A 9,478-nucleotide genomic window follows, 5' to 3' on the forward strand; every position below is an offset into this window, starting at 1 on the left:
CCTGCATTTTGTCTTCTACTGAATTCCCTCCTCCCCACCTCATGCTCAAAGCTTCTTATTTCCTCAGCCTGAGTGACAACTGCAGGTGCCTCTATAGTGGATATTGCAATGCAAACCAGTATTTAAATGGCCTGCTTTGGCTAAACGGTTCTTTGTTTGCATGTAACAACTCTCCTCGTATTCTCTCTTGACAAATACTCTCATATGGTTGGAATATAAAGGCTTGGAAGTACTTAAATGGAAAGTCCACCATGTGTTACACTGAGGATCAGATACCATGGTACATGAAGCAGCTCTTCCACTTTTAAGGGTGGCTGTTCAGAGAATGGCAAAAGACAACATTTTCTCATCTGTCCTTCACTTTCCAACAGAAATGTTCCTTTTCTCTGGCTTTTATTTTAAGTCAATAATTACAGTAGAGTATTTAAAAGACCTAGTCAGACCTGTAGGCAGACTGCACAGTGCTCCCCTAAATGAAAACATATATGTTTTATCTACGTCATCCAGGAGGTATTTAAATAGTCAAAACAATCTGAATTTATTTTTAGCATAGTAATTCACAGTTGGGGTTTGAAGGCAAGCTACAGAGTAACACAGTTCCTCTGATTTGCTTTTATCAATTAAAAAATGAAAGAGGTAGTTATCACGAGTTTATTTCAGCCAGATTACGTAGGCAAGTGAATTTCTTGCTGTTCTGGTCCAACTATCCAGACTAGAGGGCTTGTGGAACATCACCCAAATGCTGCTAGACAGAAACCTGGGTGTGAAACAAACCCTTAGACCTTATCCTGAGATCCCCCAGTTCAGACATAGTCTTCAACTGCTTTCCTATTTCTGGAAGGGTCTGGACCACAAGTCTGATGAGGACTGGCTGAGGGAACTGGGGTTGTTTATACAGGAGAAAAGGAGGCTCAGGGGAAACCTGATTGCTCTCTGCAGCTACTTGAAAGGAGGTTGTAGTAGAGTGGGGAGTCAGTCTCCTCTCACAAGGGACAAGCAACAAGAGTAGAGGAAATGGCCTCAGATTCTGCCAGGGAGGTTTAGATTGCATATTAGGAAACATTTCTTCACTTAAAGAGTGGTCAGGCACTGGAACAGGCTGCCTAGGGAAGTGGTGGAATCACAACCCTGAAAGTGTTCGGAAATCGTGTGGATGTGGCACTTGGGGACATGGGTTAGTGGTACTCATGTGTGCTGGGTTAATGGTTGGATTTGATGATCTTAGAGGTCTTTTCCAACCTTCACGACTCTAAAACTACATCATCTGCATTCTCCCCCTTTATCAGAGGTTTTCAAGAGGCTTACACTTCTCGCTTGTACTAAATAAACAGCCTAAATTATTTGGAGGATGAAAGCCTATTGCCCCAAGGCAAAGGCCGCTCCTTTCAGACTAACAGCTGCTGTCCTGCGACGCGTGTGTACGAAAGAACAGACGACGCCGGGTGCCGGGCGGGAGCGCCCGCACCACCACCCGCACGGCGCTTCCCCATCCCCAGCCAGGCTACACAGCGTGCCCCGTCCCCATCCCGCCTTTCCCGCCGCCGGCGGGCAGCTCCACCCCGCCACCGCCCCCCGCTCCTCCTCCCTCCTCCGTCCCTTTCCTCCTCCCGCGGCGGCGCGGGCGGCCATGGCGCGGCGGGGCCGGCGGCGGCGGCGGGGGCGGCGGCGGCGCGGACCCGCGGCACGGTGAGGCGGCCCGCGGGCTGCGCGGAGCGGGGCAGCGGGGTCGGGAGGCGGGGAAAAGAGCCGGCCCGGCAGCTTCCCTCCCGCCCGGGACGGCGGCGGCCTTTGTCCGCTGACGGCGGCGCGGGGGCCGGGGGCGCTGCCCCCCCGGCAGCGGGACGGGGGGCGCACATCGGCGGGGCGGTGCCCCCGGCCCCCCGCGCCGCCCACGCCCCCCGTGCCCGCGGTCCCGGCCGGCGCGGCAGCCGCGGTCCTGCCGGGCGCCCTCCACGTGGCGCGACCGCTCCGGGCTTGTAAAAGGCCGGGAAGGGGTGGAAACCGCCCGAGGGGCTCGGCACCGGCGTGGGGCAGCTGCTGCAGCGGTGCTGGGATCTGCGGCGGCTCTAATAAAGGCTGATGGGAAGGAGTTTGTTTAATTAATTAGTCTCTGTGAGCCTGGGGTTGCCTCTTTAGAAATAGCTCATTAATTTTTTTTTTTTTGTTAAATTCTGGCCACTTTTTTGTTGGTGGTGTTGAAACACCGCGATGCCACCAGGAACACGTATGTAAGTATTGGTGAGGTTGGAGGCTTCGGGACAAACGCAGGCGCGGATCCATTGGCCGCGGTCTGCTCCGAGCGTGGAGCGTGCTTGGATGCGTCAGGCTGGTGTGCACTTCTCATCCTCGGGGGAGGTGTAGCTATGGATTCATAGAATAGTTTGGATTGGGAGGGTCCTCATCCAATCAGTCCCCTACCCCTGAATGAGCAGTGCCATCTCCAACTAGATCAGCTTCCTCAGAGCTCCATCCAACCTGACCTTGAATGTTTCCATGGATGGGGCATCCACCAGCTCTCTAGATAACCTGTTCCAGCGTTTTACTGTTCTCCTGATATGTAATCTAAATTGACTTCCCTTCAGTCACGATGAGCTTCCCAGGTGGTGGGAAGGAGTGAGGAGAAAGTCAGCATCTCAGCTCTTGATAAAGCTAGGGCTTTATATGGCTTTCTGTGGAATAAGAGTGTTGTAGAAGCACCAGAACATGGGACCTCTGTCCTGTCAGAGACTTTGTAAACCTTCTACCTGTGTGTGACCTCAGGCCCCTCATTCTCAGTGTGAAGATAAGGGGACTATAAAACAGTTTGGGAGAAACCTGGTTGACAATAGAAGTGAATAGCACTTCTCACCTCTAGTGCTGGAACTTACTCTGCTAGTCACCTTTCTGGTGCAGAGCTTTAGCTACACATCATGTTTCTTTTAAGGCTCAGCAAAGGAGAGAAGGACACAGTCTGTTCTTGGTGCTTTCCTGTTTCTCATGGGAGTTTGTTCTTGTCTGAGTGTAGCCTTCTGCTGGCTCTGCCTCGTCTGTGTGAGCAGTGAGTTCAGTCCTGCCTGGACCAGAAGGATGTGATGGCGAAGGTTTCCTTGCTTCTGAAGTCACATATTGTCTGCTGACAGGCAAATTAACTTGTATGCGCCCCCATTGAAAACAATTGCTAAAGAAGTCAGCAGTACAAAATTGTTTTGAATCACGATACCTGCAGTTCCATTTCTCCCCCCAGAGTCTAATTTACCAGGTCCTTGCACAGCAGTTTCAGTACACAGAGCTTGTTAAAGGGGGGCTGGCTGACAAAGCACTTGCACCCAAAAAGCCTGGACGCTAGTAATTGAGACACAGAGCAGGGATGTGTAGTATGCCTGTGGTATTGTACAAAAGCGTTTTCCTTGGAACGACAGGGCTTGGGAAGTGATTAGGCACCACCACAGATGAAAAGGATGCTCTTGAATTATGCAGAATTAATTCAGAAATAGCTGTTACAACTGTTTGAATCGGTGAGAGATTAGATAGTACAAAGGAACAGATAGTAGCAGTTGACAGAGTGTTTGCATTGTGTTCATATGACAGCATGCTGATATTCACAGTATTATCAGTGTTTTCAAAAAGTAGGAAATAGTTTTCAGGCAGGTATTGCCTATAGACAATGGCATTTTAAATGACTCACGATGTGATTATGATAGTTGGACATTCTTTACTTTAGGATAAAGTAGCTTGATAGGCATTAGCTTATCAGTTTAAATAAGGCAACATAGAAACCATATTCCACTGTTCTGAAAATAGCAGAATTTACCAATATTTCATGGAGTACTTGGATTTAGCAGTAGGTTTTCTGAGGTGAAATTGCCAGAACTTTTTCAGGAGGCACCATGAAAGTCCCAGGAGTTGCTGCTGTGACAGATTTACAGGCTCAGGCATAATCCATCTTCACCTTCACTGGAATCACATTATCTCTGCAAAGATCATAAAAGTGGGTGATGACTGCTCATTCTATCACTTGTTGCTTTTTTTTTTCTCTGAACACTCTCTTGCCTTTCAACCTTCTGCCACTTGTGCTAGGAATATATTTCACTATCCAGAAAGTTTCAGGGTTTTGTGGTCTAATGCTGTTGAGAAATTGTGAAGATCATCTGGGATCTTCCTTGCCTTCCTAGATTTATTGTTGCCCATGAGTCTCAGGTTGGTTATGGTGTTGACAGTCCTGTTGACTGTGCATCCAGTTGTGTGATACTTTTGTGCTGTAATAAGGGACTCTTCGCCTTCCACGTCTTTCACACATTTGTATGATGCCTACAGCCTTTTACAATGCTATTTGCCTATATGATTCCACTGGAAAAAACAGGATCTTGACTTCTAAATAGTTTTGGTTTATTGGTTTGGCACCCATTGACATTTTGGCTGGGGCCCCTCTATTCTTGTAGCGCTGCTCACAATTGCCAGCCTTGGAGTGCTTCCCTGTTCGGTTGTTATTTTGGGGTATGAGCCAAATCCAGTGCCTGTAACCCTTGGGTGGCATGCCTTGAGCTTGCCTCCATGCTGAACCTGGGGCAGCTCAAGAGGCTTTCCAGTGCATGTTGAAGGTGTGACTTTGCACAGATTTGGTTTGTGTGAGCATCTGTTTGGGGTTAAACTGAGATTATTTCAGTTTGACTGAGTTTGAACGTGGTTGAAGTTTTCTGTCCTCTGCTTTGAATAGGAATGTCCATACATTGTGCAAATTCCCTTGAATAAGGGAACACAGCCCAACTGATTTTTTTTTTTCATGGTAGGAGCAAAAATAGAGAATTACATCTAGCCCTGCTTTCTCATACTGTATGTTCTTCTGATACATCACTGCCAGAGAAGAATATGTTAGTGTCCCAGTTGGCAAGGAAAGTCATGCATAGAGATAACTCTTAAAAAAAATTAAGTATGGTGTCAGTGGCGTAGAAATAGCTGATGCTTCCCACCAAATCCGTGGCTGTGCATGCAGGCAAGCGTTCTCTCCTCACAGCCTACAGAAGGGCAAGTTGCATCTTTTCTTTGGTATCAGGGAAGTTGCTTTTTCACTTGAAACATGAGAATTCTTCCTGTTAATGTGGAAAGTAAAACAGCTCACCTCAGGCTTTTTTTTTTTCCTTGCCTAACAAGACAGGTGGAATTCATGGGAATAGTGCTTGGTAAAATGTTCTTGTGACAGCTGGGGACCTCAGGTGCCTTCCTTTTCCAATCACTCGTGACTGAAACAGATCTGACAATCCTCCCGGCCTTGTTTTCTGTCTCTGTCAGCCTTGGCTCTTGGTGACAGCCCTGCCAGCATCCACAGGCACACATGAACTGCCTGCTCCTGGTTCTGGGGATGGTAACTCTTGTGCAGCCCAGCAGATCTGAGTGTGCTCCTGGAAGTACTGGTGGTATTTTGTCAAATTTGGAGAAGGGAGAACTGAGAGATGGGGACATCTTGAACTTTGGATTTCTGATGAAAAAACATAGGATTGGTTATTCTGGCAGTTTTTGGGTTGTGTGCTGTTAGTAGCTGGGAAGGTTTGCTCCTGTTTTTGAAAAGTGCCTTGGGGGGTTTTAAACAAGTAACTCTGTTTTACGAACAAAAATAAATGAGTTCAGTAGGTATGAAATCTCCTATTAGAAATAAAACTGTCTTTTTCAGCAGCTGTGAATTATTTCCAGCTTTTCCTAGACTTTTGGTATTTATCCTTTGTAGCGGGTATCTTTAAAAGACATTACTTGTATACTGAAAGCGAAAAATGAAAATACCAGTGGCTTCCAGGATTACACAATAAATGACAGCAAACAAACCCATCGTGGCAGAGATGTTTGGTGCATGCTTGTCTTTGATGTCTGTCTGCTGATGGCAGTGGACTTCTGCTGGGAATAAACTTGACTTGTGATTTTGGGTGTAGAAATACAAGATTTCAGCTGTGGAAGTAGCGTTGATGAGCAAGCTTCATCATGAGGATGCTCTTTAAACTTCTGGAATATGCCCACCTTGTATGCATCAGATTTGTCTATTATTATCTTAAGCCCTTTTGGTAAAATGGGGACTCATCAATGACTGAATGAGATTCTTTGTAGGCAGGCTACAGGGAGCAAGTCACAAATTAAAACTTTGAAGTTCTGCAGTAAGTTACTTAATACTACTACCTTAGTACTTGGGAATGCATAAAAGATTAAAAAAAAGGTCTTCTACGGGGAAAGAGTTTGGTTTTTTTGGACCAAAATCAGTAATTACACTCCCATAATGACTCCTCTGGTGCAGATGCAGAAGCAATAGATGAAGAGGAAGAAATTAGGCATACAGTAATCACAGCATGGCTAACTCAGCTGTACATTAGCACAAGAACTAATGCAGTGGCTCCTGGAAGCAATTTACTCATAGCAGTGAGGCGCACAGCTCCTGGTATGTTTTTCCATTAGAATGCATAATGCTTCATTTTTAACACTTCTCTGTTCTGAGTGAATTCCATCACAGCAGTGGCTTCTGGCTGTTGGCTGTAGAAGGCGGGGGTGAGGGAGGATCCAAAGGGGTTCAAGTACGGACAGCATGACTTCAGCAGAATAACATTGGGCCCATGTTCCCTCGTTACTGTAGCTTGTTTCAGAGAGTGATACTTTGGTCAAGTTACTGCTTGCTCTTGTAGTGGAAGTGGAACTTTTTTCAACAACATTGTTTTTGGAGAATGAGCCTCCTTTGGGACATCCACCTTGGCACAACTAAATTTAAAAAAAGATAAAATAAGAATAAAAAATCATTATATGGGGGCCTGTAGGAGCAACCTTCGTTGTCTATGACAATGGAAAAGGGCAGACTGCTCTTGATTCTGAGCTTCATCTCAGCGGTGTTCTGTGGAATATTCAGGGCTGGAGAGCAACTCCTTTAGATGAGGAGGTGTCCTCTCACCATGTGTTTTTATGTCTGAGAAGTATTTTCCCATGGAGTTAAACACACTGCCTATCGCATCCCCTTTCTTGCTCCAGATCTTGAGTTTCTATTTAGGGATTAAAACAGTCTATACAGAATTGTCCTGGAGTTTGGCTAAATGGGGTACAATTTACACATAGCATATTGTGTGGTACAGATTTGTACTTGCACAGGAGTATAAAAATAAGTTGTACCATTGCCAGTTTGAGTCTTCCTATTAAGCTGGTACATCTGACTCTTATCTTCTGTCTTGTTTTGAATCAGAAACAGATACCCAAGGATGTGGCCAACATTTTTAATGCCCCCAGTGACAATGAAGATTTTCCAGGGTTCCAAGATGATGCTTCTGGACAGAACTTGTTGTCAGAGAACAGCTATGCTAGTTTTGATTCCCTGGAGTCTGGAAAAAAGGTAGGAACTGATTACCATGGTCCAGTTATGCACTTTGGGTGCAGTAGTACTCTGAGCCTGTGTCAAAGCTATGTGAACCCTAACTCACACAACAACCCATAATTTGCAGTTCTCATGTTTTAAAAGAAATGTAAACAAACTTGCTATCCTTTTTAGGATTTAATGATGGCTTTTGAAAACGTCATAATATAAAAAAGAAAATGGGTTTCATTAGAAGGTGAGTTTATAGTGAAAGAGGTAGGTGTAGCAAACAGGAAAGAGAGAATTACCATCATGGGCTGGTGTGCTCTGGATACCTAAGGCAGTGGAAATGCATGAATACTGGATGGCCATTTGTGAGTATGCAGACTTCAAGATATTTCTTCCAGAAATTTATCTTGGTGCTGTTTCTGTGCCTAATCATATTTTCATAGTGGTGACCCACAGAAACTATCAGCTTCTGCTGTGATGGTGTGATTTACTGGTTCTCTGCTCTCTTGATGGTGAAGTAGCTTGGATCAGCATAAGGATTTGATATTTTTCCTTCTCTGATTTGGTAGCTGAAGGTAGCAGCTGAATTCACAAGAAAGGAATACAACTGGTGTGCTGTCTTGTCTGCACAAAAATTAAGTTTTTAGTCTTTTAGAATCTTATATATTTGATAGTCATGGGGTTAACGTGTTATTAGATACCTTTGTCATTTGTGCTCTCAAAAAGGTTCCTGTGATTAATAAGAAAATTAAAAATGTCTTTTCCTAGGCCATCAGGTCAGTAATTGGTTAAGAGGTGCTGATGGCAAGGAAGATGATTAGGGTTAGCAAATGGAACAGACAGAACAAGGCTTGTAAGAGTATGTACTGTTTCTGGTCCTTTATAGGCCTTTTAGGGGAAGAGCCAGAGTCTTTGTGTGTGGAGAAAGATGATGGCTAAAATGTGGTGAAATATACTGGGTCCAAAATCTTGTTGCTAGACAGCAGTACTGATAACTTCATAAAACCAGGAGGTAGCTTACTCTTGTATTTATGGCTTTGTGTGGAGCATCAAGAAGGATCACTGGGGAGAGGTGGTGGTGGTGGTGGTGGTGGAGGGGAAGCCTTGTCTGGGAGCCTGAACTTCCACTGCCTGCCTGGGGGCTGTGGACACCTTACTTTACTTCTCTCTCCTTTGGTTTCCCAACTTGTGAAATGGAGATTATTATAATGGTCTTTGCTGAAAAACATTTTAAAATCCTCTGATAAAAAATGCTACTGCTACTTTAACATGTATTACTGAGAATTCCAGTGAGACTTGTTCCAAATTTACAGCTGGCACTGCAGCCTCCTTCCTTACCATGCCTGTGTTTCCCTTGGGCTGAGAATTACTTTAAATGTCCATCAGTATTGAGTTTAACTCCTTTAGCACTAAATGCTATCATAAAAATATCCTGAGTTCCATCCAATTGCAACATAATCTGCAGTCCTTGTGCATGAGGGCCCTGCATCAGGATGAGCATCATTTGGAGTTTATGATGCCAGGCACCACTGGTGCTGCAAAAGACTATAGGTACCTGTGCAAGAAACAAAAAGGTTTTGGAGTGAGGGGCAAAATGATGGGAAGCTCAGAAAAATTCTGCGACTGTTGGGAGAGGAGGCAAGGTAGCCGCCCTGCTGAGGTGATGAGTGGAATGTCAGTGCATCAGGTGTTCCCTTGGATCTAATGCATAAATGAGTTAACAAGTAATGATCTCTGTGTGCCTGCTTTTCCTCAGAGATTTCTGCAGTCCTGCTCCCATAATCTCTGCATTTCTGCTGAGCTTCCACCATTTCTTCTATAGGTATCCCTGCTGTGTATTTTACTTTGTGTAGCCTGTTCTTCATAGATTCAACAACATAGCTCTATGTGTGTTATTTTTAGTTACTTTAGCTAACAAACAGCATATTCCCCCCCCACAAACTTCATTGTGGAATTTTGTGAAAACACAGAATGCATAAAAACATCAGTTTCCCTTCGATAAATGTAATTCAACTTTTAAGTAACTTCCCTATTGTGTTTGTTCCTTTCTCAAGCAGCTGCACTGCAGCTATCAACAACAAAAGAATGAAGTAATTTTGCTCAGAGAAAACTCATTCCAATTACCCATAATAATTTGTAGATGTTTTAAGTGTAAAGAAAGAATATATGCAGTAGCTCCCC

Source organism: Myiozetetes cayanensis, unplaced genomic scaffold (assembly GCF_022539395.1).
Source record: "Myiozetetes cayanensis isolate MyiCay16 unplaced genomic scaffold, myiCay2020 scf1, whole genome shotgun sequence".
NCBI classification, from domain to species: Eukaryota; Metazoa; Chordata; class Aves; order Passeriformes; family Tyrannidae; genus Myiozetetes; species Myiozetetes cayanensis.